Raw genomic sequence first — 27,722 nt, 5'->3', positions numbered from 1 at the left:
TTTCCTTAGCATCTCTTAGGGACGGAGACATTCTGAAGGAAACAGAGAGGAGACACTCTGCAAAATCAGACACACACTTGTTTCTACTGTGGGAACGATGACACAGAGGGGCCAGAAACCACAGGCAGGGAGCGGTGAACTGGTCCTGGGGTTTGGCTGAAGCAAAGGAAAATGCTAAATGTAACGAAAATAATGTTTTGATGCACACTGGTTGCAATTTATGTTTTAAAAGATTATTTATTTTTTGTTTTGGGTGAAATTTGGGTATAGATGAGCATCCAAAATTTAATTTTAGAAAAACTGTAAACTGCTCAATAGGCACAGGAGCTTCTCATGTTATCAAAGATGGTACCCAAATGACATAGCACCAACATGTGGCTGGAAAGTTAAAGAGACCCACTGACTTATAAACCAGGAATTCTAGAGCTGAATGGGGCTTCTCAGGTGGCACTAGTGGTAAAGAGCCCTCTTGCCAATGCTGGAGACGCAAGAGTCATGAGTTCGATCTCTGGGTCAGAAAGATCCTCTGGAGTAGGAAATGGCAACCCACTCCAGTATTCTTGCCATGAACAGAGGAGTCCAGCAGGCTACAGTCCATGGGGTCACAAAGAGCTGGACACAACTGAGCGAATGCACACACACACGGGTACAGAATAAGGTGTCAGGCCCACACCGCCTCCCAGCCCTCTTCTTCATGGTCTTTCTTCTACATCAGTGAGCCAACATAACAGCACTTCTTCCTAAATTACTTTCACTGGATCCCCACTTCTCTATTAAGACTAAAAAGTCTACAAACAATGAATGCTGGAGAAGGTGTGGAGAAAAGGGAACCCTCCTACACTGTTGGTGGGAATGCAAACTCGTACAGCCACTATGGAGAACAGTGTGGAGATTCCTTAAAAAACTGGAAATAGAACTGCCTTATGACCCAGCAATACCACTGCTGGGCATACACACTGAGGAAACCAAAATTGAAAGAGACACGTGTATCCCAATGTTCATTGCAGCACTGTTTACAATAGCCAGGACATGGAAGCAACCTAGATGTCCATCAGCAGATGAATGGATAAGAAAGCTGTGGTACATGTACACAATGGAATATTACTCAGCCATTAAAAAGAATACATTTGAATCAGTTCTAATGAGGTGGATGAAACTGGAGCCTATTATACAGAGTGAAGTAAGCCAGAAAGAGAAACATCAATACAGTATGCTGCTGCCGCTGCTACTGCTAAGTCACATCAGTCGTGTCTGACTCTGTGTGACCCCATGGACGGCAGCTCACTAGGCTCCGCCATCCATGGGATTCTCCAGGCAAGAACACTGGAGTGGGTTGCCATTTCCTTCTCCACCAATACAGTATACTAACACATATATATGGAACTTAGAAAGATGGTAGCAAGGACCCTATATACGAGACAGCAAAAGACACACAGATGTTTAGAAAAGTCTTTTAGACTCTGTGGGAGAGGGCGAGGGTGGGATGATGTGAGACAATGGCAATGAAACATGTATATTACCATATGTGAAACAGATTGCCAGTCCAGGTTCGATGCATGACACAGGGCACTCACGGCTGGTGCACTGGGATGACCCAGAAGGATGGGATGGGGAGGGAGGTGGGAGGGGGGTTCAGGATGGGGGACACATGTACATCCATGGCTGACTCATGTCAATGTAAGGCAAAAACCACTACAATATTATAAAGTAATTAGCCTCCAATTAAAATAAATTAATTTAAAAATATATCCCCCCCCCCCCAAAAAAAAAAGACTAAATTCATCTATGTGACTGGGACAGTCTATCTCTGGCTCAGCCTTGACCCAATGTCACCCATCTTGATTTGTTCAAGGAAAGCTGAGATGGATGCTCCCCTGTTCCTCCCCACAACCTTTGGCCTGAGCATCCCCACATTAGGGGAAAGTGGGTCAACAGCTGTAAATATATTTGTTATCATTTTTAAACTGAAGTATAGTTGACTTACAATGTTGTATCATTTTCTGCTAAATACAGCAAGGTGACGAGGTTACACATATGTTTTAAAGATACTGTCACTAAGAGCTATTGTTGTTCTTTGGAATCTATTATTTCCAGTGGTCCAGAGTTTTAAAATTGAATTTCATTTCAAATTTAATTCAGAACAACAGGTTAAAAGCTAAAGAAAGTAAGAAGCAAATACATACTTTGAGTCAAATAAAAATCCATTCTTCAACAGTAAATACATGGATAATGCTGGACTTTCACAATGTCTAAAACTAACTCATTACTTCAATATGTGTAAAGAATTGCATGAGGAAAACACACCTTTCTTTCAAAGTACCCCAAAAAGTTGAAGTAGACATGAGAAATCTGACTCCTGCTGTAGAAACAGTGGTTCCAAACTGCAAAACAGCTCATGTCAATTTCACGAAGAATGGTAACAGGTGATAATTCATCTGAGGCCATAGCCTAAGTGATCCAGAGGGGTCACAAAAGAAATGTACTCCTCAAGTCAATTATTCTTCTTCCTACTCAATCCCACTACTTCTCCCACCGTTAATATATTTCTTTCCTAATCACCAAAACTTTGACTTTTAATCTCTCCTCATCTCTCTTTCTCTCTTTTAACTATTTTAACATTTTCCCTTTTTTGACAGCTTCCCTTCACTTTCCAACAGATAGCCTTAACTGCCAGAATATGAAAGCAAAGTACTTTGCTGAGTAAATCTGCTTGCTAAATTCAGGTTGCTTTTCCCTGTGTATGACCCACATTGATTTTTTCCCTTCTGACAGACAGTGGAGTTGGATTGAAAAGAGATTTTCACTACTCTTCCAAAGAAACATCCCACAGGAAATACATCTGTTAGTTCCTTACCATTGGTATATATGGAGGAAGTGGAGTAACCTAATTTGAAAAGATAGTTAATATAAAACCGACCATTTTTTTTCTTTTAGGACAACTGCGAGACATCTGGGCTGGCTGCCACCCCTCATCCATCTCTGTGTGCCGTGCCTACTGGTCCGCCTGAAACAGCAGATCATCGGTGGCCACACCCCATTCTGTCTCACTTTGTAATTAGTAAATTTGACACTTTAGAGAAGTTTTTGAACCACAGAAACCTTGAGGAGAGAGTGCAGAGAGGTCTCATGCATACCCTGCCTTCAGATAAGCACAGCCTTGCCCATCAGCAACACCCTGTCACAGCCGATGAACCTACATGGGCACATCATCATCACCGAGTCCACAGCGTACATTAGGGCTCTTGGAGTGGTGTGTTCTATCAGTTCAGTTCAGTTCAGTTCATTGCTCAGTCATGTCCAACTCTGAAACTCCACAGACTGCAGCACACCAGGCCTCCCTATCCGTTACCAACTCCTGGACTTGGTATCTGTACAACTCATGTCCATCAAGTCGGTGATGACATCCAATCATCTCATTCTCTGTTGCCCCCTTCTCCTCCTGCCTTCAATCTTTCCCAGCATCAGGGTCTTTTCCAATGAATCAACTCTTTGCATCAGGTGGCCAAAGTATTGGAGTTTCAGCTTCAACATCAGTCCTTCCAGTGAATATTCAGGACTGATTTCCTTTAGGATGGACTGGTTTGGTCTCCTTGCAGTCCAAGGGACTCTCAAGCGTCTTCTCCAACACCACAGTTCCAAATCATCAGTTCTTCAGCACCCAGCTTTCTTTATGTGCCAACTCTCACATACATACATGACTACTGGAAAAACCATAGCTTTGACTTTTTGGACCTTTGTTGGCAAAGCAATGTCTCTTTGGAAAAGCAATGGCTCCTCTCCTGCTTGGCTGCACATAGAGAGCCCCAAGCCTGCACCACTTGTGATGATTCCCGTCTGCCAATGTGCAGGAGGCAAGCGACCTCTGTTAGAAGAAAATCGTGACTCTTATTCTCAGTAATTGCTTGTTGGCTACTGATCTGGAAGCTACAGATGGCAGCACAGGTGAGTTCTTGGCTAGTGGCCACCATTCCCAAGTGTGCATCTGGCCTCCCAACTCCTGTGCTATTTTCAACAATGGTGAGAGTACTTTCTGTGTTAATGTACATTCTATGGGTTTGGGTTATGGTAATGCACATCCTATGGGTTTGGACAAATGGACTGTGACATGTACCCACCAAGACAGGATTGTACAGGTAGTTTCACCAGCTAACATCCTCTGTGCTCCACCTGTTCATCCCTCCCTCCCCAAGCCCCTGCCCACCACCTATCTTTACTAATGTCTCCATAGTACTGTTTTTCTCCAGAATGTCCTAAAATTGGAATCATACGGTACATAGCTTTTTTCAGATTGGCTTCTTTCATGTTGTAATATGTATTTGCGTTTCCTCCATGTCTTTTCGTGGTTTGGCAGCTCCTCTCTTTCGAATGCTGACTAGTATTTCACTGTCCCCATTCTTTCTCTCATAGGTCTCTAACCCATCCCTGTCTGCCAGAATCCCCAGAAGCTGGTGGAAACCAAGAACAGCTCCACTGCACACAACTGTTCCCCTCAAACAGTGGGGGTCAGAGCCAACGTCTATTAGGTTTTCATTGTGTATTTTAAGTGGAACTGTGGGGTGGAAATGAAAGACAACCCTTTCTATTAGAACACAACATTCATTTGCATTATTTTCTTCCATTCCCACCTGAAATCTGGCATGTAGATATGATACATACCACTAACAAGGCTCAAGGGACATGACTGGATAGTGGCCACTGGGGGTCTGAGTTCAGGTCTTCACCTGCATGATGCTTCCCAACCTGCAACACTGCCTCTCTCTGCCTCTCACTACTTCTCTGCACTGTTCTGGCTGTGTGTAACTCTTTGGGCTTCCTAGCTGGCTCAGTGGTAAAGAACCCATCTGGCAATGCAGGAGATGTAAGAGACACAGGTTTGATCCCTGGGTGGGGAAGACCCCCTGGAGGAGGAAATGGCAACCTGCTCCAGTATCCTGGGATTCCAGGAAATCCCATGGTCAGAGGAGCCCAGCAGGCTACAATCCATGGGGTCCAAAAGAGTCAGACAAGTCTGAGCATGCATGCATGCGCACATACACACATACACACACACACACACACACATATACGGACACACACACACACACACACACACACACTAGTCTTTAGAAGAGGCTGTAAGAGCAAGGACACAGACTGCAGAGCTCTGCGGGTTCATGGAGCCTCTGCATGTCTGATACTGTAGGGAGTTTTAAGCAGAGGGGCACTTTTCTGTTTATTTTCTAGGTTTCCTCTGGATTTCAATTATCCAAGATATTCCCATATCACGTATGGATGTGAGAGTTCGACTATAAAGAAAGCTGAATGCTGAAAAATTGATGCTTTTGAACTGTGGTGTTGGAGGGACTCTTGAGAGTCCCTTGGACAGCAAGGAGATCCAACCAGTCCATCCAGAAGGAAATCAGTCCTGAATATTCATTGGAAGGACTGATGCTGAAGCTGAAGCTCCAATACTTTGGCCACCTGATGCGAAGAACTGACTCATTGGAAAAGACCCTGATGCTGGGAAAGATTGAAGGCAGGAGGAGAAGGGGACAACAGAGGATGAGATGGTTGGATGGTATCACCGACTCAACAGACATGAGTTTGAGTAAGCTCCGGGAGTTGGTGACAGACAGGGAGGCCTGGCGTGCTGCAGTCCATGAATCACAAGGAGTAGGACACTACTGAGCGACTGAACTGAACTGAACTGAACTGCCAGAAAAGTTAGAGGTGGGGGTGTCTGTTTAGAGGATGATATAAAAAGCACAAGTAGGCTTGGGCTTCTTAAACTTAGGGCTCCAAGATTTGACTCCTGGATTTTAGGGGCAAATATATTTTAGTATCTGACTAGCAAGATCAGTCAATTTGCAATTTTCACAAAATCGTTGTTTCTCAAATTCTTCTGAGTACAACAAGCAGATGTCCATAAAATATACAACTTCCCGGGTTCCTACCCTGAAAGTTCACAATCAGCAGGTCTTGGAGGCAGCCTGGGGCTGGGGAGGTAGATATTAAGTACTCTGTTTATCTTCAGCATCAGAAACTCTAAGAAGCAGTATTATAAACAATACCACACCTACAAGGACACCTGGAGAACGCAAATCAGATCAATGCAATCCAGAAACAACCAGCCCCCTCCATCTATGGTTGCGAGTTGCTGCCACTCAGCTCGTAAAGACTCAGAGGGATGACACTTTTTGCAGAGGCAAGAGTCAGAAATGGAGTCAGTGAGGCTTGTCTCCTGTTTGGCTGCACACAGCGAGACCTGAGCCCACCACGGGGAAGCCTCCTGCACCACCTGTGACGATTCCCTTCCACCCACGTGCAGGTGGAAAGCAACAACCTCTGTTAAAAGAAAATCGTGACTCTTATCTTCAGTAATTGCTTGCTGGCTACTGATCTGGAAGCTAAAGATGGCAGCACAGGTGAGTTCTTGGCTAGTGCCCACCATTCCCAAGCGTGCATCTGGCCTCCCAACTCCCATGCTATTTCCTACACAGGTGAGAGTACCAAAGTACTGACCACCTCCCCCAAGCATAAAAATCTCCCCAGCTCCCTCTTGGAAGGACAAAATGTCACCTTTGTAAAATGACAAGTGTTGTGAACCAAATGGTTGCATTTCAAAACTAAATTTTAGGTGCTTTTAACATCTTATGAGAAATCAGGAGCCAACCTATTTTTTGATACATGAGATGGTGATGTTCATCTGCTCATCGTTATCATATGGAGACACACATGGTCAAGAAAGGAATTCGTGGAAAGACGGCCCCAGCCAGAGGAAATCCAACTGCACACACCTCCTCAAGGATGCAAGATGTAGTGTGATTGGCAAACACACACCAAGCCACACCAGTTCCAGTAAGAGCTTTGCTCTGATTTGTATTATAGTCATGCTAAATAATTTTATAGTTTTTCAAATTTGTATTTTATATTGGAATATCGTTGATTAACAATGTTGTGGTAGTTTTTCAAGTGTAGAGACAAGTGGTTTAGCTACGTGTGCGTGTGTACTCGGTCACGTCCAACTCTTTGCAACCCCATGGACTATAGCTCACCAGCTCCTCTGTCCATGGAATTCTCCAGGCAAGAATATTGGAGTGGGTTGCCATTCCCTTTCTCCAGGGGATCTTCCTGACCCAGGAATCGAACCCACATCTCCTACATTGCAGGCAGATTCTTTTCTGTCTGAGCCACAGAGGGTTCAGATATATTAAATTCTTTTTGTTGTCTAGGTTAAAAATAAGCCCCCAAAAATCTACATCAGGCATAAAAGAATGGTCTGCATGACAATAACAATGGTTTCAGCAATTAATTCTCTCTTAAGGAACTAAGACATTGAAATGACTTTCAACCCTGACATGAGCACCTTTCACTACCCTGATGGCCAGACCAAACTAGAATTGGAACTTGCCCCACCAGAATTGGGGGCTTCCCTCATAGCTCCAGTATTCTTGGGTTCCCCTGTGGCTCAGCTGGTAAAGAATTGCCTGCAATGCAGGAAACCTAGGTTAGATCCCTGGGTTGGGAAGATCCCCTGGAGAAGGGAAAGGCTACCCACTCCAGTATTCTGGCCTGGAGAATTCCATGGACTCGCAAAGAGTCTGACACAACTGAGGGACTTTCACTTTCACTTTCCACCAGAATTGGAACTGGCTCTTTCAGATGGACACCAAAGTCTCTCCTGGAATCACACATCAGCAGGTTCAACACCCAGCCCGTACCCATCATTTCTATGTCTGCCACTATGACCAGGATATTGACCTTTCTGAAGAGGAATTATCTCCATCCTTACCACTTCAGAGGACTTTCCTTCCTAATTCTGACTCATCTTTCATAACTTTCTATTTTGACCTTTATTTTCCTATTGTTAGCAGACATCCATCTTAAGTCTTTTTTGCATGTTTACAGTGCTGCTTCTGTTGTGTGTGTGTGTGTGTGTGTGTGTGTGTGTCTGTGTGTTTTGCCTTGAGGCATGTGGAATCTAAGCTCCCCACCAGGGATCGAACGCCCAACCTGGCACTGGAAGGTGTGGTCCCAGCCACTGGACCCCCAGGGAAGCTGGCGGACACTCTTCTAATGTCTGCGTCTTTCCCCTCTCTGACATATGAACTGAAGCATGGAAAACACTGACCGCATATTACATTTACAGCTCCCAGTACTTGAGACAAATTTACTTCTAATCCCACATAATTGAAGGCCAGGGAAAAATGCAAACATAGTAATCCCTCACATCAGTAGACACGCAATCAATTTTTAATCACTATTATTTCAACAACTTTCCTTCACAGTCCTTGACATCCTTGGCTTCTGAGTCAACCCAGGTAGCATTTATTAATATTATATAAAGACCAGGACCATTTAGGAGAAGGCAATGGCACCCCACTGCAGTACTCTTGCCTGGAAAATCCCATGGACAGAGGAGCCTGGAAGGCTGCAGTCCATGGGGTCGCTGAGGGTTGGACACGACTGAGTGACTTCACTTTCAATTTTCACTTTCATGCACTGGAGAAAGAAATGGCAACCCACTCCAGTGTTCTTGCCTGGAGAATCCCAGGGACGGGGGAGCCTGGTGGACTGCCGTCTATGGGGTCGCACAGAGTCGGACATGACTGAAGTGACTTAGCAGCAGCAGGAGGACCATGTATCCGCATGATGCTTCACATTGCCTTCACTATTTGGGCTTCAAAATCTATCATTTCCACCAAACTTTAACAATTAAATGTCCCAACACTTCTTTGGATTTTTTCATAACCCATCTCAATCTTGGTCCTTACCACCATCCAAAAACCCTTGAATGTCTGTAGATACCTCTCTGTTGATACTACATGCACACGCACACACACAGTTACACACGCAGCATATATAGTTTGTTTTACCTCTTCAGGGCCTCCATTTTTACGCCCGTTGCCTACCTTCTACCTGCTCAGGCTTGGCCCCCCTCCATCCTCAGGCACTGCTTCCAGCTCTATTGTTTCAGCTCCTGGCTCCCCGGCACCTTTGACGGCAGAGCCAGATTAACTTTCTTCATTGCTAAGCACTGCATGCTTGAGTTGCAAATGGCTCACACATCTCAAAGAATATGCCTTGAATAAAAGTAGGTGCCAAAAAAGCCACAGTGGGGTGGAGCCTAAGATGATAACATGGGAAGATATTCCAGTAGAACTTTCTTCTGTGTAGAAAATACTTGTTGACTCTTTAGCATCATACAAATAAGCACTAGATGCAATTAAATGAGTGACTTCACGAGGGAGAAAGAGAGGACAATTCGGATCACAATGAAAAAAGTCCTTTTTGGAAAAGGGCAGCTGAAAGATTTTATTTTCTTCAGCCTCCTCTTCCCCTCCTCCCATAAATCTCTAGGGTTTCTGTGTTCAAAGGCTCCAAGCTACCACCTGCCACCTTTGATCAACCTCAGGGCCTCTTGAGTGCTGCTTCAAAAACCACTTGACTGTTCTGGCTCCCAGAACACTCCATGGCCGCTCCGCTTCCCTTCTTCAAGTTTACTTCCAAATAATACTTTGATGAGGAGTTATTACTTCTTCTACAGCCAGCTCTCTGAACTACAGAAAAACACGACAAGAATTTGTCTCTGTCCATCACTGGAGAATATTCCCATTTTTCACGCCCTTTAACACACTTGGGTTCTCATGTCAAAACTTACATTACTCACAGAGTAAGATAGAGGGCTTCTGGGGCTTTGCTTTTAGGATTTTTTGCTTGTTTGTTTCTGATTTTACATCTGTGCTTCTTCCTGAAACATGAGGGTCACTTCTGAGGTTTGCTGATCCAGCCCAACCCTCTGCCATTTGTTCTGACCTCAATCATAGAACAAAGGAGACCATTAAGGCAGGAGCAAACCATCATTTCTGGTTTCCATTCATTCAATAATGACATATTTTAAGAGCATGTTTGTTTACTAACTTGTCGATATGATACTAGTAGTAAGTCAGCTTTTGTTCTTCCTGTACCAATAAAAGTATTGACAAAAACTAATCTATTTTTACTAACATAATAAAATTCTGGTACTTGCCTCAAGGAGAGTTTTCGACCAGCATACACTTCTACACTGAAATGAAATATGAAGATATAGAAATGTACTGTTCTGGTTAGACTGGCAGAGAAGGGGATTTCTGTTCAGGGATTTAAGTTACTCAAAACAGAAGGCAAAGTTTTACTAAGAGCTTCAAGCAATCACATAGTTCTGTTTAGTCCCAGTAGGGATGCACTGGAATAAAGGAATTAAAGGACATGTCGGTTCCCCATTATTAAATTTGAATTTAGCACTGGTCATTGTCCTGTGTATGTGCTAACAGGATCTCTCCATCAGGGTGCTAATAAATTATTCACAGGTTCACATAAGTATTTATTGTTCTCTTATGATATGCCAGGCACTGTTATAAGTCCTGAGTATACAATGGTGAACAAGACAAAGTCTCTGCTCTCAGGGAATTTACCTTCCCTTTGGGGAGATAGAGAAGATAAAGGAGAGAGAAGGATAAGAAGACAAAGAGGGGAGTTCCCTGGTTGCCCAGTGGTTAAGACTCCATGCCTCCAAAGCAGAGGACACAGGTTCAATCCCTGGTTGGGGAAGTCCAGCATGCCGTGTGATGTGGCCAAAATAATAATAGTAAAGAAGGCAGAGTGGGTAAAGCCGGCAATTTTACAGCAGCTCAGAGAAAGCCTCTCTGATATGCAGCATTTAGTAAAGACCTGGAGAGAGCAAGTGAATGCACTGTAGGTTTAGCTGAGCAAAGAGCAAGCCAGCAGAGACCCAGCAGGTGCAGAGGTCCTGAGGCAGGAGCATCCCTGCCTGGCTGGAGGGGCCAGTGTGCCAGAAAGGAGCTGGTCAAGGCAGAGGAGGAGGAGGAAAGGAAGCCGTGGGCGTCAGAGCAGTAGAAGGACCGGGGGAAGCAAGTATGACCTCTGAGAAAAGACGCATGGCGCTCCGGTCTGTTCCTCCACCTTCTAGCACATCCAGTGAGAAAAGAACTAACAGATGAATCTGAAGGCGAGATCACACCATCTTCTGCTTCTCAATAATTCAAGAAATATCCACTGTATTCGAATGGAAGAGTTAAATCCTAAAGCCTAAACTATTAGTTTCCTTTTAATGTACTTTAACATTATTATTTGGGTGAACTCCAGGAGTTGGTGATGGACAGGGAGGCCTGGCGTGCTGCGATTCATGGGGTCACAAAGAGTCGGACACGACTGAGCAACTGAACTGAACTGATTGTATCCAATTCAATTCTGTAATCCCAAAGCTAAAACAGTATCTTACATGTGCTTAGAATCCAATAAATATTATTCAAAAGAAGAAAGAACAAAGAAGAAAGATGTGTATACTAGGAAGAAGCAGCTAAGATTGCCGGAAGAAATATCAATAGCCTCAGATATGCAGATGACACTACCCTTATGGCAGAAAGTGAAGAAGAACTAAAGAGCCTCTTGATGAAAGTGAAAGAGGAGAGTGAAAAAGTTTGATTAAAGCTCAACATTCAGAAAATGAAGATCATGGCATCCGGTCCCATCACTTCATGGGAAATAGATGGGGAAACAGTGGAAACAGTGGCAGACTTTATTTTGGGGGGCTCCAAAATCACTGCAGACTGTGACTGCAGCCATGAAATTAAAAGATGCTTACTCCTTGGAAGAAAAGTTATGACCAACCTAAACAGCATGTTAAAAAGCAGAGACATTACTTTCCCAACAAAGTCTGCCTAGTCAAGGCTATGGTTTTTCCAGTGGTCATGTATGGATGTGAGAGTTGGACTATAAAGAAAGCTGAGCACTGAAGAATTGATGCTTTTGAACTGTGGTGTTGGAGAAGACTCCTGAGAGTCCCTTGGACAGCAAGAAGATCCAACCAGTCCATCCTAAAGGAGATCAGTCCTGGGTGTTCATCGGAAGGACTGATGCTGAAGCTGAAGCTCCAGTACTTTGGCCACCTGATGTGAAGAACTGACTCATTTGAAAAGACTCTGATGCTGGGAAAGATTGAAGGCAGGAGGAGAAGGGGATGACAAAGGATGAGATGGTTGGATGGCATCACTGACTCAATGGACATGAGTTTGAGTAAACTCTGGGAGTTGGTGATAGACAGGGAGGCCTGGTGTGCTGTGGTTCATGGGGTCGCAAAGAATCGGACGTGATTGAGTGATTGAACTGAACTGAGAAGCTAAGATTACCAGGTTTCACTACAGAGAGTATCAAAAGGTCTACCTCACCCCTCTTAGTGTAGATGCAGTTCTAATTATAACACGATGCCCTACTTGTTAAGAGAAACAGGAATTCTTATTTAAGACATAAGGAAGTATTCCTAAAATCTCTTATTTCAAAAGTAGTCAGATACTTTTGATACTTAGATCAAAAGTAATTTGATACAAATGGTGTCCTCATGACTAGCAGATATCATGTTATTAATTACTATATTTTCTTTTTAAAGAAATAGATATATAATGTTTTAATTTTTATATAAGAATGCTTTCTTGGGTGACAGATATTTGGGCTCACTTCATGGATGTGGATTGTACCAAACTCCTAGTCAATAAATTTCATTTCATTCTCAATGGTACTTGGCATTTATTCCAAAAATCTCCCACTTGACGCTTCTAAACGGTTTTACAAGGCACTTAGTTTTCACCAAAATCATCTTCCCAAATTGTAATTGGTACTCTAAATCCTATGGCTTTCAAAGAGTTTAAAAATAGGAGGTTAAGTGTGTTTCAGTCCCTGGGTAGAAGATTATTGTTAGTCTGCCTAAATATAAATGGTACCCACTGCTTCTCTCTCAACGACTCGGAAGTTGCTGATGTCCTAGGAGGCCCGTTGGTTACAAGATCCACATCCTTCTGTTAGCTTGTGAAGGTGACTTCGGAAGGATCCCGAGATGGTTACAGTAAAATACACAGAACCAAACAAAAATGCATTTGAACTGTGATGCACGTTGCACTTGAACTAACAGCAAATGTGAAGGAGTGTCACTGAGTCTTTAAACGGATGCTGTGCTCACCAGTCTCACACATCACACCCACGTAACTGGCGAGCACTGTCGTCACGGCCTTCCGCCACATCTCTCGACGAGCTGTGTGCACTTTGGGTAGAAAACTGGTGACGGTAGTTCTCTTTCCTGATGCACGTGTATGTGTTATTTGGGGTAATAATTTAGACACTGTTAAAAGACTGAGCCCTTTTAAGTCCTCTCCCAGATTTGTAGTCAGAGGAAAGTACAGCTATTGGAAGACTTGGCGCCTGGCCTTGCTCTAATCATCTGGAGCAAAATGTGTCCTATGTTACAGCAGAGGGGAACACGGCATCTGCAGGTAACACCTGTCAACAACACTGACCTGATTTCCAGGTTGCAGCGTATCCAGAGAGCCTGCCCGTGTCACCACCCTGTGCTAACTTTAGAACTCGGTCTGGAGCCGATACAGTCCTTCACAGGTATGCTATTTTGTTGTATCACAAACGGAGTAACTACACTGCATCCTAGCTAGCTAATTTGTCTAATAACAGAAGGCTATTTTGAACACACTAAATGAGCTCTACAGACTACAGCATTTACTTTCTTTTCCATAAGAAACAGAGATATCATGGTCCTAAGGAAGAGGCCACAGAATTCCCTGAACTCTCTTAGAATTTCCCCTATATTGCTCTCTCTCATGATAATCATTTTTAAAAGGATCAGAAAGAGAAAATAAAGAGGATATACCTTAAAATACCTCTAAAGGTCCTGAAAATGTTGTTTTCCAGTCTTTGCTAATTTGAGGAAAAATTCTAAGTTAAAGTCCTAATTTCCTGGGGTACTGGAAGATGAATCTATTTAATACTGTGAAGGAAAAAAGGAAGGGAGGGAGGGAGGGGAGAAAAGAAGATAAATATTCTAAGACCTAAAGAGAGGTTATTCAGCTCTAGGCTATCAAATTATTTCAGTCTGTATTTTGTTACCAAATATCTGCTTCTCAACTACAGCCCTGCCCATTATCCTCATATACAAACAAAAAGTGTGTATGTGTATACATTGTCCCTCTTTCAGTTCTGTGATTACAAGTTTAATGTATTTGGACTACAGAAGAATTTTTAGATAAAAGTCACATAGACCTTAAAATTATAAACATTAAAATGACTTTGTAATACTTCAGAAATGCTAAAATGGGGAAAATATATATATATATTCCATCAATTGAGCACAACAGATAATTGGCATATTAAGAAAATGAAAATACAGGTCACCCCAAAGAATCTTTCAAGTTTCTGTCTTGCTTCCTGAAAGTCAGCTTTGCCATGGAAACTGAATAGCAAAATAAGACCAGCTTTGTGGCACACACATTACAGTTGCCTTGAGATTGCAGTAATTTTCCAACTGTCCTTCAAACCATCGTTTCTGCAGCAAATGCATGGGGCTTTAGCTCCTTGGCAAGGTAATACCCCCTTTCTGCTGACAGCTCTTTATTTGGGATTATGTAGCGCTGTGGGTACATAACGTAAATACATGCACTTATTCATAGAGGAAAGCAGTTCTGTAAGCTACTGATGTTATATTCTTTGCTGTGATAAGAGCACTTAAGATGCCAGAGGAAAAAGTATGTGTGGAAATGACCTGGAAAGCTCTCCTTTGTCTGTTGTGGTTGCAGGCAGGCGTGGACTTGGGCTGTTAGCTGCTCACTCTCCCTGCAGCTGAGCAGGCAGCGTGGTGTGTCTGAAGTGGGGGGAAGAGAAATCCAGTGGCCTAAGCTCTAGCTCCAGGCCTCTCCCTGATGTCCTGGCAACTTTGGGGTGGGCATGTGGGGGTTAAGGGAGCAGATACTCATTTTTCCCCTCAGTATTCTCACCTGAGCAGCCTTAGGTTGATTAGGTCAACCTGTCACTAGGGGATTTGTTGATATTCAGTCTCGCAGTCATGTCCAGCTCTTTGTGACCCCAGCCTGCCATGGACTGTAGCACTCCAGGTTTCCCTGCCCTTCACTATCTCCTGGAGTTGGCTCAAACTCATGCCCATTGAGTTGGTGATGCCATCCCACCATCTCATCCTCTGTCACCCCCTTCTCCTCTAGGGGATGCTATGGTGCTACTGGCATTTATTGGAGCCCTATCAGATACCAGGCATTCTCTCTGTGTAAGACAGTCTTGCGTATACAAACAATCTACTAAAACTAATGCTGTTTCTAGACCTAAGAATGCTCTATGACTCTAACTGGTATTTTATAGTCATAACTATGACCATACTCCTTTATATTCCAGATCCTAAATTTGAGTAGAATCTCTATCAAAAACAAGAGGGAAAAAAATAACCCTAAAATTTCAGCTGTCTTATTAAAATTTGCTTTTCAGGCTTCCATCATTTCTAACAAAATTGTGTCTTTAACAATGGAATAACATTTTCCCCAATATTATTCGCCTTTTGTAACCAAGTCTGTGTCCCAAGATTACAAACCAAGTCTTGAGTTTTTTAGTTGCAAAGTATTCAATCTATAAAGAAAGCTGAGTGCCGAAGAATTGATGCTTTTGAACTGTGGTGTTGGAGAAGACTCTTGAGAGTCCCTTGGACTGCAAGGAGATCCAACCAGTCCATCCTAAAGGAGATCAGTCCTGGGTGTTCACTGGAAGGACTGATGCTGAAGCTGAAACTCCAGTACTTTGACTACATGATGCAAAGAGCTGATTCATTTGAAAAGACCCTAATGCTGGGAAAGATTGAGGGCAGGAGAAGAAGGGGATGACAGAGGATGAGATGGTTGGATGGCATCACTGACTCAATGGACATGGGTTTGGGTGAACCCTGGAGTTGGTGATGGACAGGGAGGCCTGACGTGCTGCAGTTCATGGTGTCGCAGAGAGTCAGACACAACTTAGTGACTGAACTGAACTCAATATAGTTATGTGCTAATTACATGTAAATATTTAGAGGTTAATATATCACCCTGTGGGTCTTGATTTCCAATTAGGGTAGCATGAGAACAGTTTCAAGGAGAAGTATAACGCATTAGGACATCTTGGGGAAAGATAGAAAATGGTGAACTCTGTAGTCTTGCTCTCTCTTAACTGGCTTAAAGTTGAGCCAAAAATGAGATAAAGATATTTTCTCCAGGTTTCCTTCTAAAAAGCCTCAAATGCAAATCCTGAAACAAATGGAATTGAGAGAGTTAAAAAGAAGCAATTAAAACAAAAAAATTCAAAGTTTAATCTTTATTTTCAATACATAAGATTTTGTAAATCATTCACTAGTGGAAAAAAATTGTAAAACTTGGCATCTTTGCTTCCTGTTCAAAAATAATTCTACTGCAACATTTTGAATTCAACTCAGCATGAGTCTAAAAGGAGCCAGAGTGTTGCAACATTTGAAAGATGGGAAAAGGGATGCATTTAGTATTGAAAAGAGAAACAGCAGTAAATTCATGGTAAATATGCAATAGATATCAAAAGGGAGTAATTAGAGGAAAATTGCCCACGCTTAAGAATATCGAAGGGTTTCATGGGTGAAATTATAATGCTTAAGTGATATCCTAGTACATGAAAAAAAAAGTCTTCCCAACCTTATCTGGTCCTCAGAGGCTGCCCTAAAGTAGAATGATTGATCTCCTGTCTAATTTTATCTCAGTTAATGGGATTGCCTAGGCTCGCCTTGTTTTAATTCTTGTTTGAAGATTCCAGAGTCTTAATAACTTATGGCAGCGAATTCTACAGTTTAATTATAAGACACCTCATTAGCCACATTTATCCCTATCAGATATGTTTCTTTTAAGCCTACATTTTCTAATCTTTTCAAAGGGCACTGCCACGAAGGCCTTCTGGAAAAATAAATTAGAGAACTTTTATAGGACAAGTGCAGGGTTGCTGCAAGAAAGTCAGGTTGCCTTGCTGCAGAAGGCAAAAGAAAAGTGATGAACACAGCTGTTTCCCTTTGCAGTCAGGAAACACCTCGGGCTAAGCGCTTATTGAACAGGCCACCCAACATTATTACCTGGCTTCCTAGGGCCACGCCACCCTGGGCTTTCTCTCATGTTTGTGGTGTTTCTGGGAGCTCATACTTTCTTACTTTAGATAAACATGATTTACGTGCTTCCTATTTCATCATTGAATGTACCAGTTTATATCTACAGATTCCACCTACAGAGTATTTCCCCCAAAGCAGCACCAGTGGATTTTCTTTGTTCCAAGGAACTGAATTAACTACTGAAAACAGTACTCCTTGAAGATAAAAAGTGTGAACACGTTAGTAGCCCAGTTGTGTCTGACTCTTTGTGACCTCGTGGACTGTAGCCCACCAGGCTCCTCTGTCCATGGGATTTCCCTGGTAAATCCTGGAGTGGGTAGCCATTCCCTTTACAGGTTTAATTCTTGACCCAGAGATTGAACCATGGTCTCCTGCATTGCAGGCAGATTCTTTACCTTCTGAGCCACCAGGGAAGCTCCTCCTGTGTCTCTTTTTCCCCCAAACACCCTTGGAGTAAAGCGTGTTTCTCCTTATTACTCCTCTCCTCATGCTCAAAGTTTTTGCACAGTACGAACTGGTTTGAATGGTTGAAGCATTTGATCTACTTTAAAGGTGGAAGTGATAGAAGAGGAAAAACCCTAACTCTTATAACCACTCACCATCCTCCACACCTTTGGGAAGTTTGCTTAATATTGCTAAGCTTCAGTGATCTCATGTGTAAAATGGGAATAATAGCCACAAACTACTTGACAATGTTTTGTGAGGATCTGAGATGATCCATTTGGAAATGGATGAAAAGCTATGACAATACTAGACAGAGTATTAAACAGCAGAGACATCACTTTGCCAACAAAGGTCTGCATAGTCATAGCTATGGTTTTTCCAGTAAACATGTATGGATGTGAGAGATGGACCATCAAGAAGGCTGAGTGCCAAAGAATTGCTGCTTTGGAACTGTGGTGCTGGAGAAGACTCCTGAGAGTCCCTTGGACAGCAAGGAGATCAAACCAGCCCATTCTAAAGGAAATCAACCCTGAATATTCATTGGAAAGACGGATGCTGAAGCAGAAGCTCCAATACTTTGGCCACCTGATTTGAAGAGCCAACTCATTGGAAAAGACCCTGATGCTGGGAAAGATTAAGAGCACGAGAAGAAGTGGGAAACAGAGGACGAGATGGTTGGATGGCATAACCAACTCAGTGGAGATGAATCTGAGCAAACTGTGGGAGAATCCCATGGACAGAGGAGCCTGGTAGTCTACAGTCCATGGATCGCAGAGTCGGACATGACTGAGCAAAAAAACAACAACTGACCAGATATATGGGTACTGTGGTCTAGCCAAGTTGACAAATAAAATTAAACATTATAATACCTACTGAAAAATATTGATCCAACAATATACTTCCTATATCCTGCATTAATTTTTCCATTAAAAAGATCTTTTGACCCACATGCTCCCCTCTGTTTACTGTCTGGTTTCTCAATTCTCATTTATAACTAAATCCCTTGATGATTTTAATTCCTCTACTCCTATTCTTTCTCCCATGTAAGTTGGGTTTTTGTCCCCAGCGTGATAACCAACACCTCTCACTGGTAAATTCCAGGCCTCATTTCACTGTGCCAGGGTCTGAACAGTTGAAGACTCCTCTTTGAACCCCTGTTCTGATGTTATGCATAGAAATCAGGACACATTCACTTAGTTTCCATCCTATGTCTGTCTGGCAATGCCTTTGGATTGCCTTTTTCTCATTTATCTAGCTTCTTAATTCAGAAGAGCCATAGGCCATGGTCCCTGGACATTTTCTCTATATAAACACACTCCTTTGGTGAGCTCATCAAATTGCTTGTCCTTCAAGACCCATTATTTGCTGATGACTCCCAAATTTGCATCTCCGACTAAGACTTCTCCTTGAACTCCAGAATCTAATAGAAACCTCAGCAAACAGTGAGTCTGTTCATCCAGTCTGGCGAAGGCCAAAAACTTTGACCTCTCCTGACCCCTGTCCTTCTCTCATGCTTCCTATTAATTCTTCAGCAAATCTCATCGTCCAAATCTTCTCTAAAATGAAGGGTCAAGGGCAGCTTTTTCATCTTTGCAGAGGTAACACCATCTTGGTCATAAGAAACACTGCTAATCTGAGTAAATATCTAAAATCCTGGAAGCATTTGCTGCTGCTTCGCATGCAATTTAAAAATGTCATGTATCAAAACCAAACAAAAATAATAAAACAGTTATAAAAATGAGTTTGAATAGAATTGGAGAAATTTGAACATGAATTTAATATTATATGGGTATGGTATACAGTATGGACAAGAAAGTTATATGCTAATTTTCTCAAGAGATAGATGCTGAAACACCATGATGTCTGCAAGCTACTTTCAACTAGCTATATACATGTTTTCACGTGTATATGTGTGCACCCACATGCACACGTTTGTGTGGACAAAGAGAAAGTCAAGACGTGTGGACAAGTGGCACAACTTACTGAATGTACATAAAGGGTATTCATGAGTATCATTGTAACATTATTTTAGCTTTTCTAGGGGGTTAATTTTTTTTTCAAAATAAATTTATTTTGAATAATTTATGCCAAGTCCAACCATTTCTGAAACCACAATGACTACCACAACCACGACTTGCTTATTAAAGGCATCACCAACCCAAACCTCATTTATCATAAAACTCTCTGACCAGTCTTCCTTCTACTTCCCTTCTTTCCTTGTCACTTTACAATCTATTCATAAAAATAATCTTTTTAAAAAGCATGAACCTTACATAATTCCTTTGCTCAGAGTCCTCCAGCTAAGAAGCAGCATTTATGATCACAAGACCCAGTATAATCTGACCTCCACCAGCCTCCCAGCACCTTTGCATGCCCATCCCCTACTTCTCTCTCTCCTCTCTCTCTCTCTCTCTCTCTCTCTCTCTCTCTCTCTCTCTCTTACTTACCCCACTCAGTCCACATCGTCATATTTTTCCTGGAATACAACGGCACATTAGCTTCACAATCTTTGGATTTTATGTATCTTCTGCCTGGAATACATCCTCCATCCTCCAGTAGAGCTCTTGTCCCACCTTCTCTAGAGCGTTTCTCAAATATCCCCTTTTCTTTATGCCCTTCCCTGACCCATCACTGGAAATCACAACCCCTTTACGATATCCTCTCACCCCTTCCCCCGATTTTTCCTCTGTAATATGTCTCACCAACTGGCCTAATTGTCAGTTTTTCTCTTCACTCTAGAATGTAAGACACCATAGTAAGTTTTTTTTTTTTTTAAGCTTGTCCACTGCTCCAACTCCAAGGTCTAGAACTGTGCCTGGAATCCTAAGGAGTAAGCGTTCAGTGAAGACTGTCGAGTGAAGAAACGCTTCCAGGTAGTGGTGAAGGTTGGTGGGTTGGAGGAAAAACAAAAATAGAAATAAAAAATAAATAACCTGCCACTGCTTCTCCCAGGACATCAGTTAAATCAGATACATTTTGAGTCACATGCTCCCTGAATCCAATCATAATAATTCTTAGGTCAAGTTTAAACAGTCGTATGTTAATGGTTTTATCATTTGTGGAGGCCTTCCAGAAAACCTGAAGTTTATTCCACTAAGTTCTTGGAATTCCTGAATTCAATGTAGTTGAGAAGTACAGGTCATCCTTTTCAGAAAAGGTGACATATTAGGGGCATACAAAACTTACAGGGCAGTTGGAGAGGGGGGCTTCCCTAGTGGTCCGGTGGTTAAGAATCCGCCTGCCGAGGCAGGGGCCATGGGTTCCATCCCTGGTCTGGGAGAATCCCCCATGCTGAGGAGCAGCTGGGCCCACACGCCTAGAACCTGTGCTCCACCAGGAGACGCCGCCACAGTGAGCTCAGCAAGTGCGGCTGGCTAGTGGCTCCTCACCACATCTAGGGAAGGCCCGCAGGCATCAACGAAGACCCGGTGCAGCCTAATTACTTACTTACTTAATTTTAAAAGTTGTCACATTTTCATTAGTTGTGTCCAACCTTTTTGTGATCCCACGGCCTGTAGCCCACCAGGCTCCTCTGTCCATGGGATTTCCCAGGCAAGAATACTGGAGCCGTTTGCCATTTACTTCTCCGGGGGATCTCCCTGGCTCAAGGATTGAACCTGCGTCTCCAGCATTGGCAGACATACTTTATTGCTGAGCCACCAGGGAGGCCCTTTAAAAAGTTTACAGGAAGCAAATTTGACCAAGATCAGGATCTGGGACTCTTCATTCATGCCCCTCTCCTTCACATGCCTAAAATCTAGGGCATCATTGTAAACAGTAATTCACTGTTTTGGAGTCTTTCTAAGAATACTGGAGTGTGTAGCCTATCCCTTCTTCAGCAGATCTTCCTGACCCAGGAATTGAACCAGGGTCTCCTGCATTGCAGGTGGATTCTTTACCAGCTGAGCTACCAGGGAATCCCACAGTGAATCTAGACCACCTTAACAATGTAGGGCTCTCTGAATGGTTGTTAGGGTTGTTGCTTCCATCTACAAAGATAGATTCTCTAAACTTACATATCCCTCCCTCTGTTTCAAGGGTAGATGGAGGATTTGTGTGGCTGCTGGCTGACTTTATATTCTTCCTGGTAGAATGGGTGTGAGTTCAATCCAAGCCACTTCCCTTGCCGTGAGCCTCTGAAGCCTTCCTGGAACTGGTCTGGGAATGCCAGCCAAGAGTGGGAAGCCTCTGACGTAAGCGGTCACAGATCCTGCTCCTTGGCAGAGAAACTGTGTCCTTTGATTAGCTGCTTCCTCTCTCTGTGGGAGGTTAAAGCCTCCCCTAAACTGTTCTTCAAAGTACCCATCATCTCATCATGAAACCTTACCCTCCAAGGCAATAGATGAAGTCAAAATAGTTGAGAGACTCCTCACTGGACTCACCAAAAGACAGGTACAGGATTGTTTTCCTGAAAAAATGACTTGTAGGAGAGTGAATTACATCAAGACGTCCCCACTAGACCTCTTCCTGCCTGGAACATCAAGCTAAGTTATGACAAGGCCAGATTTGACCTGTCCTGATATAATCAGTTTTTGAGCCAACAATAAAGTTATATAAGGGCCTGGCTTTGTGCATAAAACCCTCCTCCCTCCACTAGGATAAACAAGCTATCCCCCTTCGAGAATGGCGAGTGAGGATTCGTCACTTCCAGAATCCACCCCCTTGTTGACCAGCGGATAGATGAGCAGTGCTGAGCTCAGATGATACAGCTGAAAAACACTCAGAAGTGTGTTGTCCGGAGAGCCTGCCCTTAGAGGTCCAGAACTGTGAAGAGTTCAGGTGCCACAGGCCCTCGGTGAGCCCCCAAGCTGCAGGATAGATCGGATGTTAGTTTAACAGTATCAACATTTAGCAGTAACCACTCTGTTTTCTTTTAGCTTCAGAATAAATGTCAGGTGCCAGAGACATCAACTTTGCTACATGACTGCAAAGGGCAGAATTAGGTTCAGTTGGCGGAACTGAGATTCTGACCCATCACAAGACCTGTCACGATGCCTGGAGACAGAAGTGTCAGCTGTACCCTGTGTCTCTCCTCATCCTTTCTGGCACTGGGAACTTGTGTAAGTAAAGATGCAACTCACAGTATCACTTACAATGCTTTAGGGCTTACCTCATGACTCAGATGGTAAAGAATCTGCGGGCAATGTGGGAGACTCGGGTTCGATCCCTGGGTTGGGAAGATCCCCTGGAGAAGGAATTGGCAACCCACTCCAGTATTCTTGCCTGGAGTATTCCATGGACAGAGGAGCCTGGTGGGCTACAGTCCATAGTGTCGCAGAGTCAGACATGATGGAGCAACTAACACTTTTACTTGCACTTCATAATGCTTTAATGATTTATCTCATGAATCAAGTGTTTAAGGATGTTGAGGCTGATGGTGCGATCCCAGAGGTTGAAGGGTTATCTGATGTCTCTGTCCCCCAACAAAGAGTGCCTTCCAATATCCCTTGACATCCTAATATTGGTTTCTCAGTATCATTGATTGGTCCTGGAAGTTCTCCTAAGTAGGATTCAGGACTGGGAAAGCAGAGGATCTGGCCTCAGAAGAGGAGTGGTCCTTGGCTTCACTGCTGCTTCTTTTCTCCTGGAGATATGGAACTCTTCCCTGAAGTTCTTCCTTGGAAACCTTGTGCTTTCCAACACGCTTTCTTCTCAGAATATCTGTTGTGTATATGTATTAATCTATTATCTATTTATAAATTCACATTCTCTCTCTCTCTGTGAATGCATCTGTCCTGTGCCTCGTTCTATTATTTTAAAAAGAGGATTTAATTTGATGTATGGCAAAACCAATACAATATTGTAAAGTAATTAACCTCCAATTAAAATAAATAAATTTATATTAAAAAAAATAAAAAGAGGATTTAAGAGCCATCCCAAGTATGTGATCAAGTACAATAGTCTTTCATATCACTCTGGGCTTCCTACAGACAGGTGTGAACGCATTAAATTGAAAATCCACATAGATACTTACATGACAGTAACCAGAGTCTTGTACTTCCTACTGGTGCCCTGAAAGAGCACCGTATGGGGGTTTTCATGGGGAAAAGAAAAACAGACTTTTTATCTATTTCTGTGTGGCTTCCAGACCTCATTAGAGAACAGCACCTTTTACATCTTTGCAAACCCCAGGAGGCACTAGTGATAAAGAATCTACCTGCCATTGCAGAAGACATAAGAGGCTGGGGCTCCATCCCCAGGTTGGGGAGATCCCCTGGAGGAGGAAATGGCACCCCACTCCAGTATTCTTGCCTGGAGAAGCCCATGGACAGAGGAGCCTGGTGGGCTGCAGTCCATGGGGTCAGGAAGAGTCGGACACGACTGAAGGGACTGAGACACACACAGGCACAAAGTGGAAGAAGCGGATGGAAACGGCACCCTGCGCTGATTCCCGAGAGGCGTCTGGGGCAGCACCATCCCAGCCCCATGCAGCTTTCTGCTGACAGACTCAAGCTCCAGGACATCTGCTTTTCCCTGTGCAGAATCTATTACTATCCACCTGTCTCCAGCCAGTCTTTCTGACTCCTTGACTGCTCATGATAAACCAGCATATGCTAGCACTTACAGAGGCCTCGGAGGAAGGGCCAGCCCATCCTGCGAATTTCAAGAAGCCAGATACAATCAAAGGGCTTCCCTCACCTCCGGCAGCAGTGGAATCATTTCAGTCTTGTTGCTTTCACATGGATGGGCAGCCTGCAGTCTCTCTCACACCCTTAAAAATATTCCCCCAAACAGGAGACAAAGATGTAGCTGTGTCTGTGGTCCGCCTGCGGAAATAGAAGTGCCCGTTCAGTTTCTGGACTCATTCCCACACATTCAGAGCACCTTCTTTGTCATTCTCGAAATACAAAAATCACAAGCGTGGTGCCATCCCACAGCCATAAGATCTGCATCAGGACCAGATGCTCTGGAAGAAATGCCACAGAGAGAAACCACCATAACAGCTGTGTGTGCTTTTCAGAGATGGGTGAAGACACACAATGACTATTCAGAAGAATAAAGACACAGGCTGACCCACTGGTTGCCTCACACATCGAAAGACTCACCCAGCAGCTCCAGGATCAGAATTAGAAACAACCCAGAAATCAAAGAGGTGGGCGAAAGCCCTTTGAGGGATGAATATAAATATCCACCTTTCAAATTGCCTCCCAAAGGACTCACTTAGCTGCTGCTTTGTCACCCCAGGAGTTTGAGTGAACTACTGTTGGGGATGTTATGACTATACCCTTTAGTGTGTATATGACCTCAGACAAGTATTTATAGTAGAAAAGACTTCTCCCCAACCTTGTACTTCTGTTCATTTCACCAAAGGCAGTGTTCTCAGTGCATCCTTGGATCTGTTTCTGATGGACAAGAAGCTTTTCATTCTGCTGCAGATGGCAGTGTTCAGAGATGGATTGGGAGGAGAAATAGGAGGAAATTTTATCAGGGAAGTTATCAGTTGTTCTGCTCCATTCACCCAGGCCCCACCCTCCTTTCTTTGTGCCCCAAACCCTGTGTACCGCCCATGTCTGAGTGCTCCATGTCACCGTATCCCTGCATCTCACTGTCCCTGAGAGCTCAGATCAGGGTTCCTGCAGCAGTCTGTGTGGTACATGACCTGTATATTACGAGATACAATACATCTCACTCTGTTGATATTGTTGTTAAGTCACTAAGTCACGTCGACTCTTTGTGACCCCATGGAGTAGAGCCCGCCAGGCTCCTCTGTTAGTGAGATTCTCCAGACAAGAATACTGGAGGAGGTTGCCATTTCCTTGTCCAGGGGATCTTCCCGACCCAGGGACCAAACCCAAGTCTCTTGCATTGGTGAGCAGGTTTTAATTTTTTCAACCACTGAGCCACCAGGGAAGCCCACCTCACTCCTGTCCATCGGCAAAATGAAAGGAGGCTCTCAGGCTGTTTCAAGACTCCCTGATCCCCGTGGATCAAAGCTACACCTTGTCCTCAAAACCTCATCAGGCCATGCTCCTTGCGACACTCCAGATTCCTTCACTTGGTTTCACTTGAGTAGCCTAACATTCATATTTAAGGTTCTTCCAACATGCATTTAGCTCGGAGCATCTCTACATGACAAATTAACGAGTAGCCTCATTTCCCCTCCACACTGTAGAAGTGTAGACTTTTAAAGTCACTCAAGCACATTTGTATGATGTCGCCTATTTCAAAGAAAGATTTCTTTGATGAGGACCTGGGTTCCCGGGAAAAAATTTGCCTTGAAAACAATGTGAACAAAAATCAAACACACTTTTATTTTAATCCCTTCCTCTTTTTTAAAAAACGCATCATTATTTGAAGGCTTCCAGGACTGTGTATTCAAATTAGATCAATAGGCAAAATTCAATAAACCACAGGAGGGGATAACAGCCCTTTAGGAAGTGTGAATTTTTCAGACGTCCAACTTAAAAGGGTAGACACAGGATACTGAGAAGGTCAGGAGACCATGGGTATTTGAGGGGGAAAAAAAAATCTGATATAGCAGGGGGAAAAACAGCTTTGCCAAAGGTCAGTAAACTGCAGGTTGGAAGAGACAGTATAGATAAGTATCATTAGTGATTGAATCAGAATTCCTTCTTCCAAAACTATGATTAAATATCTTTTCTTAGAAGTTTTAGCAGAGAACTAATAACAAAAGATGCCTTTCTCCACTTTTAAATTGGCCTTAAACAAAAAATTATATGCAGTACTAAAAAGCAGCCATGATTAGGGACAGGTATTGATTAATAGATGGATACACAGTTATTATGTGTACATTTACTTCCAAGCTGTTCACATGGTATATTTTAAGTGGAGAAGGCAATGGCAACCCACTCCAGTACTCTTGCCTGGAAAATCCCATGGACAGAGGAGCCTGGTAGGCTGCAGTCCATGGGGTTGCGAAGAGTTGGACATGACTGAGCGACCTCACTTTCACTTTTCACTTTCCTGCATTGAAGAAGGAAATGGCAACCCACTCCAGTGTTCTTGCCTGGAGAATCCCAGGGACGGTGGAGCCTGGTGGGCTGCCATCTGTGGGGTAGCACAGAGTCGGACATGACTGAAGCGACTTAGTAGTAGTTAGTAGTATATATTAAGTATTTCTCAATTTTCTAACATTATAGAAAATAAAAAGCTATTCAAGATGAAAAAAAAAAAGGAGTCTCAAAAGAAGGAGATGTTTCAGTCACAGTAAATGTTTTTCTAGTCTGAACACAGCCTTTGCCATTTGTTCTGTAATTCCCTTATAGCCTGTGGAAGTATTTGATGGTACAAATAATAGATGACACACCAAAACTCTGCCTCCAAAATGACAGCTCCAGATTACTTCACTTGGTTTTACTTGAGTAGCCTAACATTCATATTTAAGATTCTTCCAACACTCATTTAGCTCAGAGCATCTCTAAATGACAAATTAATGAGCAGCCTCATTTCCCCTCCACACTGTAGAAGTATAGACCTTTAAAGGCATTCAAGCACATTTGTATGATGTCGCCTATTTGAAAGAAAGGTATGGTATGGTAAGGTATGGCAGTATGGCAGGAAAAACCCTTCTCCTGAAATTTTTGATTATATACTTCAAATTAATTGATGCAGTTATATTTGTCCAGTTCAGTATGGTGCAGGGGTGGCGGGGGGGAGGCATTTAAATTAGTGAAGTCTGACATCTGCACCTTGCGGAATTCAGGGACGAAGTCTTTAGCATGGACCAGCCACTGAAGAGCAGGGGGATAAACGCATGCTTATTTTATCTGAATGCCTCCCCCTCATGCACAGACCCCATCTCCTATTGAGAGGTCATTAACACATAACTCTATGTAGGTTTAAGCTGTGCAACCTGTTGGTTTGATAGACTTATTTATTGCAACACAATAACTATGCTATTAGCTTAACACTTCTATGGCATTACATTTTACTGATCAGTTGCTATATGACAAGTCACTTGCCCTTTTTAATGCACTGAGGGCCACTTCTCATATTTTGTAAATCTGAGGAAGAATCCTACAGGGAAAATATATGCAAAATGGGGGCTGTGGTGTTGGGATTGTTTTGCTGAATGAGCATTTCCTAATGCCTTAGATGTGCTACATAGCACCTTTCTGAGGAGAAACATTCTTCTGGTGTCATTTTTTACCTTTCATGAGAGTGGACAGAGGATAGAAGGGAATCTGGACTGAAAGTCACAAGTCCCCCTGTTGACTCTGTCACTCAATATCCATGTGACCCTGAGAGAGATATTCAGACTCTCCAAGCCTCAGTTTCCTCATAAAGCAAGTCAGATTTCAGTCAGTTCAGTCACTCAGTCGTGTTCGGCTCTTTGCAACCCCAT

The 27,722-nt window shown here is 43.2% G+C and overlaps 1 long non-coding RNA gene across 1 annotated transcript in view; it reads right to left on the bottom strand.

Moving 5' to 3' along the window:
- Positions 1–22,722: 22,722 nt before the first annotated feature.
- Positions 22,723–27,722, bottom strand: part of LOC123332600 — a 167,295-nt gene continuing 162,295 nt past the window's right edge. The window contains exons 2-4 of the long non-coding RNA XR_006549459.1: positions 24,701–24,786; positions 24,056–24,183; positions 22,723–23,077 (exon numbers count right to left, since the gene is read on the bottom strand). This is a non-coding gene — a long non-coding RNA (uncharacterized LOC123332600). The remainder of the gene's footprint in view (positions 23,078–24,055; positions 24,184–24,700; positions 24,787–27,722) is intronic.

The sequence above is a fragment of the Bubalus bubalis genome, chromosome 1 (genome assembly GCF_019923935.1).
Source record: "Bubalus bubalis isolate 160015118507 breed Murrah chromosome 1, NDDB_SH_1, whole genome shotgun sequence".
Classification (NCBI taxonomy): domain Eukaryota; kingdom Metazoa; phylum Chordata; class Mammalia; order Artiodactyla; family Bovidae; genus Bubalus; species Bubalus bubalis.
The sequence above is the reverse complement of the archived record's forward strand: the minus strand, read 5'-3'. Positions and strand labels throughout refer to the sequence as shown.